An 8,732-nucleotide genomic window follows, 5' to 3' on the forward strand; every position below is an offset into this window, starting at 1 on the left:
TAGCTGGTGACGGATATTCTCTTTTTGGTATTCTACCCAGTAAAAAGGTAGTTGTAATCCCTGTTTCATTCCCTAGAGGGTTAATCCTTGATATGTTCATCCTAACCGATGACGAATTTCCTCTTCCTTGCGATCTTCTTCCCAGTAACCGATTGTTGTAAATCCTACTTCCCCTTGCTGAGTCTATCCTTGATATGTTCATCTTAACCGGTGATGGATATTCTCTTTTTCGGTATTCTATCCAGTAGCTGATAGATGTCATCCCCACTTTTTCTGGCAGTTTATCCTTGATATGTTCATCCTAACCGATGAAGGATATTCTTCCGTTTAAGTCTATCCTTGATATGTTCACTTTAACCAGTGATAGATATTCTCTCTCTTTGGTCTTCTGCCCAGTAACCGGTAGTTGTAAACCATATTTTGGCTTTTCCCATCAGTTTATTCTTACCCAGTAACTGGTAATGAATACACCTTTTGTTTCCCTCATTGAGTCATCCTTGATATGTTTACCCTAACCGGTGACGGATGTCCTCCCTTCCAGATTTGTTATTACCTTATCCAATAACCAATAGTGGATAATACATTTTTGTTGCTCCTGTGTTGAAGATTATTTCTTCCCCTGTTGAGTTTGAGTGTGTATTTCCTCAGTGAGATCGCTTTTTCCTGCTTGGCTCGAGTATTTCATCTTTGTTTTGATCTACCCTTTTCCCCTGCAGGTGTTCTTTTCTTCCCCGGCTGAGTCTTTCCATTGATTTATTTTCATGGAATCTCTCGTGTCCCCCGGCAGTGTTAAGTCGTAGCCTGGCCTACGCACAACCTTTTATCCCCCCAGAGTCTCTGTCTCCCTAGTGAGTTTTCCTTATGGAATGTATTATGCTCCTGCGGACTTTCAATCTCTCCAGATTCTTTTCTCTCGTGGCAAAATTTTCCCCACAGAGGTTATTTTTAGCATTCATATCATATACATCATGAGGCCTCTTAGGGACCAAAATTCATTTCTATGTTATTAGTTAAGCCCATTCTACTGAGTCGATACGAAGATTTTAACCTTCATCTCCTCAGCTAGAACGTCCTTAAATAGGGGCAGCTGTAAGACCCTAATTTTGACCCTAAGATCCCTCATGTTATCTCATCATATGCATTAGCATTGGGATCACAACTTGGCATCCTCCTTACCCCTTATTCATTGGGTTTGCATTGGGAGAGATCACCAAGCACATTTGATTGTATTATACTTCTTTTTTCTTTATTTTACTAACCAAAATACCAAAGTATGTCATTGTATAGTTTAACTCTTTTGTAGGTAGTGTGTATGTTCATCTATGCTTTATCAAGCTCATATCTAGGGTTTAAGACCCTCAATGAAAGGAGCTCAATCAAGAATTGGTTTACTTTGGCTCTAAGTATCATATATTGATCCCCATGATCTTCACATGTTATTTTGATCAGGAAATCATCAAGAGTTTGGAGTTTGTTTGCCTTGGAAACCCTAATTTATCTGGGTATCTTGTGTGACTTCTTCAACAAGTTTCTTCAACAAATTGATCAAATATTTAAAGGGATATTCCAAATTTCATCATCTTATGCATATATGATCCTCCATGAGTCCCAAAAGTCAAGAGAATGACAAGCTAGCAAGATGGTTCATGGTGGTTGATCAGAGGAAGTCAACTGGTCAAAACAGGGGTTCCCTAGACCCTATATCCTACAAATTTTGTCATATGAAAATGATTCCAAGAGAAAAGGTACTCTAAATGATTTTACAAACAACTTTCATGTTGAGTTCAAGAGCTAATTTTGCTTGTAAAGTCACTTTTTATGGTGAAAGATCATAGGTCATTTTGTCTAAACCCTAGTTTGGAGGTCAACTTCCCAAGGCCATAACTTGCTCAATTTTTATGAGATGAAAGCCATTAAAATTTAATGATCCATTTTAAGATAACTACTTCAACTTTGATGTTTGGAGGAAGTTCAAATTCAATTTGCGAATGCATGTGCCAAAAGGAAACATTATAGGTCATTTTGGACCATTACCATTGAACATTCCTCAATTTCTAAAATGCATAACTCCTTCATGCCAAATCCAAATGAGGTAAAATTGGTGACCCAATTTAAGATATTTGAAAGAGCTACAACTTTGATGAAGGAACGTTTCTTATTTGAATCCCATAGAAAAAGTTATTCAAGCTGAAAGAAGTGAACATTTGACTTGGGACTTCGAAAATTTTCAAATATGTTTGATTTCCCAAACTTCCACCTCAAAATTAATCATGATCCAAGCTTCAAATGAAAAAGTGTTCAACATGAAAGTTGTTCCCCTTGATCTTACATTTCCTAAACATCCAAGATCATCTCATTTGGACCAAAACTGTAGGACTTGTGTGTGGCTTCATTATGGGAAGTGTTTTGGCAAGTTTTAACTTCAAATGATCATTTGCTTTTGCATGCTTGCACATTATGAGTTCAGTAGACTTTGTGCATGATTTGGAGTTAGATTACATCACTCTCAAGGCCCAAATGATTGCCCATGCACCCATGCAAGTGAATTACTATTTTTGTCAAATTTTCAAGTGGTGTAAATATCAAACACAATGCATATTTAAACAAGCTTAAGGCTTCAGATTCATCATCAACACCTTGCCCAAGCTTTACTAGACCTCTGCAAACCCTCACTGCCATAGAATTTTCTTAGACTTCTTTGAAATCGAGCTTGAACTTCACCATCTGTTTGGAAGTTCAAACTCCAGAAATTCACTTCCATTTTCAGTTCATATAGTTTCTGCAAGCAAGAGAAGGAGAAAGCAATCAAATCCATATCAAGATCAAGTCAAATTCGATCAACTCGAAGGTGAATTTTCAGAAACTTCCACTCTTCGATTCTCTCTTATTTCTCCACTATTCTTGTTGATTTTTGGTTGTCTAAAGTCTTACCAATGTAGGCAACGAGATTGAGTTGCTTTGAGGTCAAATCGAAGAAACTCAGATCATGATCCTCAAAATTCAACTCCTTGTATCTTTTCATATGCTTGGAGTTAGACAAAATTGAGGGCAGATTTGAGCTACTGGGCATTTTTTTCTTTAAATCCATGTCTTGCTTTTTCATTTTGGTGATGGTTGAAGGTGGACCAGTGCGGTAAGGTCCACCGGAGAAGAAGACCGGAGCTCTGGCTCCGACGATGTGTTGACAAGCTTCCCAACCACATGATCCATTCATTTTGTTTTAATCTTGAGTGTTGGTTGTGATTACCACACGTGTTACGCAATTGACTGATGACCACATGGAACGCGCGCTTTGGACCATTTGATCTGCCACCTCAATTAATGAGGGAGATCAAATGGTCCACGTATTTCGTAATATCTGAATTTTTATTTTATTTGCCTTATTTTCATTAATTTATATTAATTTTAATATTGATCCAAAAAATATGGGACTTTCACCAAAAAAATTCAAATATTTTTCTCTTTCATTTTCTGAATTAAAATTATTTTTTGGATCAATATTAATATTTTTCATGATTTAATTGTTTTTGTGCATATTTTTAATTGTTTAAAAATACTTCTGACTTTTCAAAAATAGTGAAAAAAATTCTCCAAGGTCATTTGTCCTTGTTTGAACTATGATAAATCTCTTGACCATTTATTTGGTGTTTTGAAGAGGTTTTAGGTTTTTGATAAAACATAATTTAATTTAATGTATTTTTAATTGATTTTTAATTTGGTTAATTGAAAATAAATTGTGTTGAGTCATTTTTATTGACGTGTGGAGTTTGACTATTGTATTTGGGCCTTGGTCAAGGTTGATTTGACTTTTGTTGGATTAAAATCTTTGGATTTAGGGGATTGATGAAATGTATATTTCATCTCCCAAAATGAATGAATGATTTTAATTTGATGAAATTCCTCCCATGACCAATTTGTGTTTGTCTCTTTTCCCATCCCTCTTCATCTTCAATCCCTTTCTATCCCACTCCTCTCATTGGCCAATGACATCTCAATATCCTAAGGCTAATTGGTTCATGAACTAATACAAGTATGGATGAGATTAGGTCCACCCTTTGATCATTTTCTTTTTGTGTGTGGTATGTTTTAGGAGTATGGTTCATTATACCATATCTCTAACATGCATTAACACCAAAAATTTGATTACCCGACCTCAGATAGTTGTGACTTCTATGTAAGTTCAATTACGATTGCTTAACATAGCGCTAAATTTTGACACAAAAGGCATAGCATTCTAGTAAGTGAGATTATAAGTCTCCCTCCTTTCATGGTATTGTGTGGAAACTTGGCCTTTTTTCCTTCCTTTGGAAGATGTCTTGGTTCAAGGATCCATGCTTGTGAATAGAGGGTTGAGTGTTCTCCAAAGAATGACTTAAAAAGTTGAAAAGCAAAACTCCACTAACTTCTAATCAACTAACACTTGACTAACTTTTAATTTCAAGTCATTTACTTTATGCAATTTAAATTCAAGTCATTTATCATTTGTCATTATACATACCATTTAACTTGTTTACTTTAATGTCATTTTCTCTTTTCTCACTTGAGCCATGAATTGTGATTGTATATACTTGTTTATGTATTTTGTTTGTGTTTGTGGTCTTAGGATCTTAAAGTACATGATAAACAACAAAAACCCTAAAAAATATTTGTGTGGACTGTTGGATAATGATCTGAGCTTTTGACTTAGAATTAGACAACACTCCCTATGCAAAAGGACTTGGCCAATGCCAACTTTTCTGAAACCAAGTCATTGTGAATTGAACTTTCATGTTTTACAAGTATTGAGATCCCTCTGAGTTCATATGCTACAAGGTCTTGATGCAAATGTTACTTTCAAACTGTGTCTAATGCCTTATTCTGAGTCATTCAAGGAGTATGTCATCTGATACATGGGAGCTTAAGAAAAATACTATGGAGTTGCTAGCTTGAAGGTGACTATCTTTATTTGATGCCTTGCTCTTCATCTTGCTACTTATGTATTGATATTGCTTGATTTAAAAGTCCAAGGGAAAAATGGGTTTCTATATTACATTCTTGTCTATTAGATTGTATCTCATTGGTCAGATCTTTTCAACTCTTAACTTTTAAATTCTTGCTTAGGATTAGTCTCTTCATCTCCTCCCACTTCTTAAATTTCAAATCTCTCCCCCCTTTTTAAAATCTTCTTTGCTTGTGATTTCTAAACTTAGACTTTATTGCAAACTAGAAACTTTGGCCTTATGCCATTGCATTTTTTAGCTCTTTTCTTAAATCAAACTTGTAAATAAAGTTAACCATATTGACTTAAAATTTTAAAAGACAAAAAGAACTAACACTCATCAAACCTTTTTTGGCCTTTTGTGCCTCTCTTAAACTTAAATTTTTGTTAAAATCAATTCACTCACTTAGAAATTGATACCACGAACTATGAGGTTTTGATCCCTCATTTTTATGTTGGTACGTTGGCATAAGTCCGAAGGTCTTGTTAAACACAAAAATATAATTAACGAATTCATTTCTCATCCCCTCACTCTATTTATTGCAAACATCTTTTATACCAAAAAACACATACGCACATAAAAAAGGGCTCCCTAGGAGTACCTAGGACACTTTGGGTGCTAACACCTTCCCTCTGTGTAACCAACCCCCTTACCTGTAATCTCTGGCATTTTATTAGTTTTGATTTGAAAACTTCTTATCTTTGGGTTTTGTTCGTACTTTTCCTTTTTCCTTTGGAAACAATAAAAGCGTGGTGGCGACTCTGGTTTTATTGACGTTAAATTTATCCATAACTTAATAGTCATAAATTTACCGCTACATGGGGGGCTAATGTAGGGTTAATTGTATGTAGTGAGTGAATGGGGAATATGATGATGTTTTTTAAAGTTAAGTTGCTTTAGTGAGAGAATGAGAGGTTGAAAGTGAAGGAAAATCTTAGTTTATGGTAAGTTAATTTGTGTGGGTAGGAGTTTATTTGTGGTTATTGGATGAGCTCCACCACTAATAAGTGGGTGAAATTTTTAAAAATATGATTGTTAGAGAAGTACGACTGTAACCCATAATTACTAGCCGATTGGAAAGGTGTTTTGGGCATTGGGTTATTACAGGTGTAACATCCTATTACTGGCATGTCGTGATAATCCCAGGATTTTGGGTTTTTAGAAAGGCCATAATTATGACCATAATGCTTGTTATAAGTATACCGTAATTCTGAATGTGTTCTTGGTAAAACCGTTTGTCTTTCAAGGTCAGTGGGCTAGTCATTCATTTGTACTCCTCTTCTTCAATTTTTTGCATATGGTGGCTCCGCTTACACACCGTTCCTTGCAAACCTTTGTGATCACTTTTATTTTTCCTACAAAACAAATAAAACACGAAAAATATCAAATAAAAACATCATGGATTGTCTCCCATACAACACTTATTTAGAGTCGTTAGCTCGACTTTACTTTTGCAAATATTTTAAAGGGGTTCTTATATAGTAATGTATTCCCCTTTTTTTATTTCCTTCCTAGTCACCTAGTGTATAATCTTTTTCCATTCACCGTGAACAAACTTTTGGACTCACTTCAAACTTCAACTGTTGCATAAGGTGTCACCTTTATTACTTAAAAAGGTCTTGGCCACTGAGAACGAATTTTTTCTGGGAAGATTGTCAATTTCAAGTTAAACATCATGACAATATCTCCTTCTTTAAAATTCCATTTTATTTTTCTCTTATCATGTCATTTCTTAGTCCTTTACTTATACAACCTAGCGTTTTCATATGTGTCCAGCCTTAGCTCTTCTAACTCGGTCAGTTGTAACTTTCTCTTCTGACTGGAAGCCTTGTAATCTAAATTAAGGGCTTTGATAGCCTAGTAGTCCTTATGTTCTAATTTCACTAGTAATTGACAAGATTTTCCATGCACAAGCCTGAACAAAGTCGTTCCAATTGGCATTTTATTGGTTGTTTAGTACGTCCATAGTGCATCTTTAAGTTTGGTGGCTTGATCCTTCCTAGAGAAGGAGACTGTCTTTTCTAAGATGTTTTTTATCTCCCTATTAGAGACTTTAACCTGACCACATATCTGCAAAGGATAAGGTGTTGAAACTCTATGTTTTACCCCTTACTTTTTCAGCAGGCTTTCGAATTATTTTAAGATGAATTATGCCCCTAAATCACTTTTGAGTTATGACCAATTTAGGTACCCCAAACTTTGGAAAAATTATCTTCTTAAACAATTTAATAACTATTCGTGTATCATTTGTAGGAGAGACAAACACCTAAATCCATTTTGAAACATAACCAACCGCCAGTAGAATGTATTGGTCTCCCAACGAGGAAGAGAAGGGTCACGTGAAGTCAATTCCATATAAATCAAATATCTCTACCTCAAGAATGTTATTCAATGACATCTCATTCCTTTTTGAAATATTTCAAGTGCATTGGCACTAGTCACATTTCTTAATAAATGAATGCACTTTCTATAAGAGGTTTGGCCAATAATACCAACCTAGAATATATTTGCAATTGTCTTAGATGTATTGGCATTCTCTCCATAGGCAAAAGCATGGAAATGGATCATGCCATTTTCCATTTCTTCTTCAGGAACACGCTTCCAAAATATTTTGTTGGCGCCTTTCTTAAAAAGCAAAGGTTTATCCCGTTAATAGTGTTTAAGGTTTGAAAAAACTTTTGATTTTATTGATAGTTCATATCCAGAGGTAAGAATACAACTGTAAGGTAGATGATAAAATCAACGTTCCAATTCACTTCATTTTGAATCAGCTCAAACAACTTATCCTCGGGAAGAGTCTTCTAGAGGCAACTCTTCCTTATTTACATCAGTTAACCTAGATGAGTGGTCTGCAACCACATTTTAAGTACCTTTCTTATCCCTAATCTCTAGATAAAACTCTTGAAGCAAAAAAAAAATCCAACTGATTAGTCTGGGCTTCGCATCTTTCATGCTCATAAGATACTTAATATCCGCATGACCAGAATAGACAATTATATTCGAACCTACCAAGTAAGAACATAACTTATCAAACACGAAAACTACAACTAAAAGCTCTTTTCCGTGATTGCATAATTTATTCGTGCTTCATCTAGAGTCCTGATAGTATAGTAGATAGGATGCATCTTTTTGTCCCTCTTTTGTCTTAATATTATGCCTACAACATAGTCGATGGCATTGCACATGATCTCAAATGGGATACTCCAATTTGGAGGTTGCATTATCGGTGAATAATTCAGTGCTTCCTTGAGTTTTTGGAAGGATTCTAAGCAGTGCCCATTGAAACTAAATTCAACTTCTTTCATGATCAGATCAGCTAAGGGTTTTTAAATTTTGGAGAAGTGTTATATAAGTCTGCGATAAAAACCGGCATGGCCCAAGAAGCTTCTTACTTCTCTAATAGATATGGCAAGTGTCACCTTTTCTATAACCTCTTTTTTTACCTTATCCACCTATTCCTTTTTCGAACACTAGATGTAAAAGTACTATGCCTTTCTTCACCATGAAGTGGCATTTCTCCCAATTCAAAACTAGGCTGACCTTATCACGTCTTTTAAGAACTCTCTCTAAATTTGTAAAACAAGTTTCAAAACTTGATCCATAAATAGAAAGGTCATCCATGAAGACTTCTATAATGTCATCTAGGAAGTCAGAAAATATCATCATCATACAGTGTTGAAAAGTAGTAGGCACATTACATGATCCAAAAGGCATTCCTATATAGGCAAACGTTCCATAAGGACAAGTGAAGGA

This window comes from Lathyrus oleraceus, chromosome 5 (genome assembly GCF_024323335.1).
Source record: "Lathyrus oleraceus cultivar Zhongwan6 chromosome 5, CAAS_Psat_ZW6_1.0, whole genome shotgun sequence".
NCBI classification, from domain to species: Eukaryota; Viridiplantae; Streptophyta; class Magnoliopsida; order Fabales; family Fabaceae; genus Lathyrus; species Lathyrus oleraceus.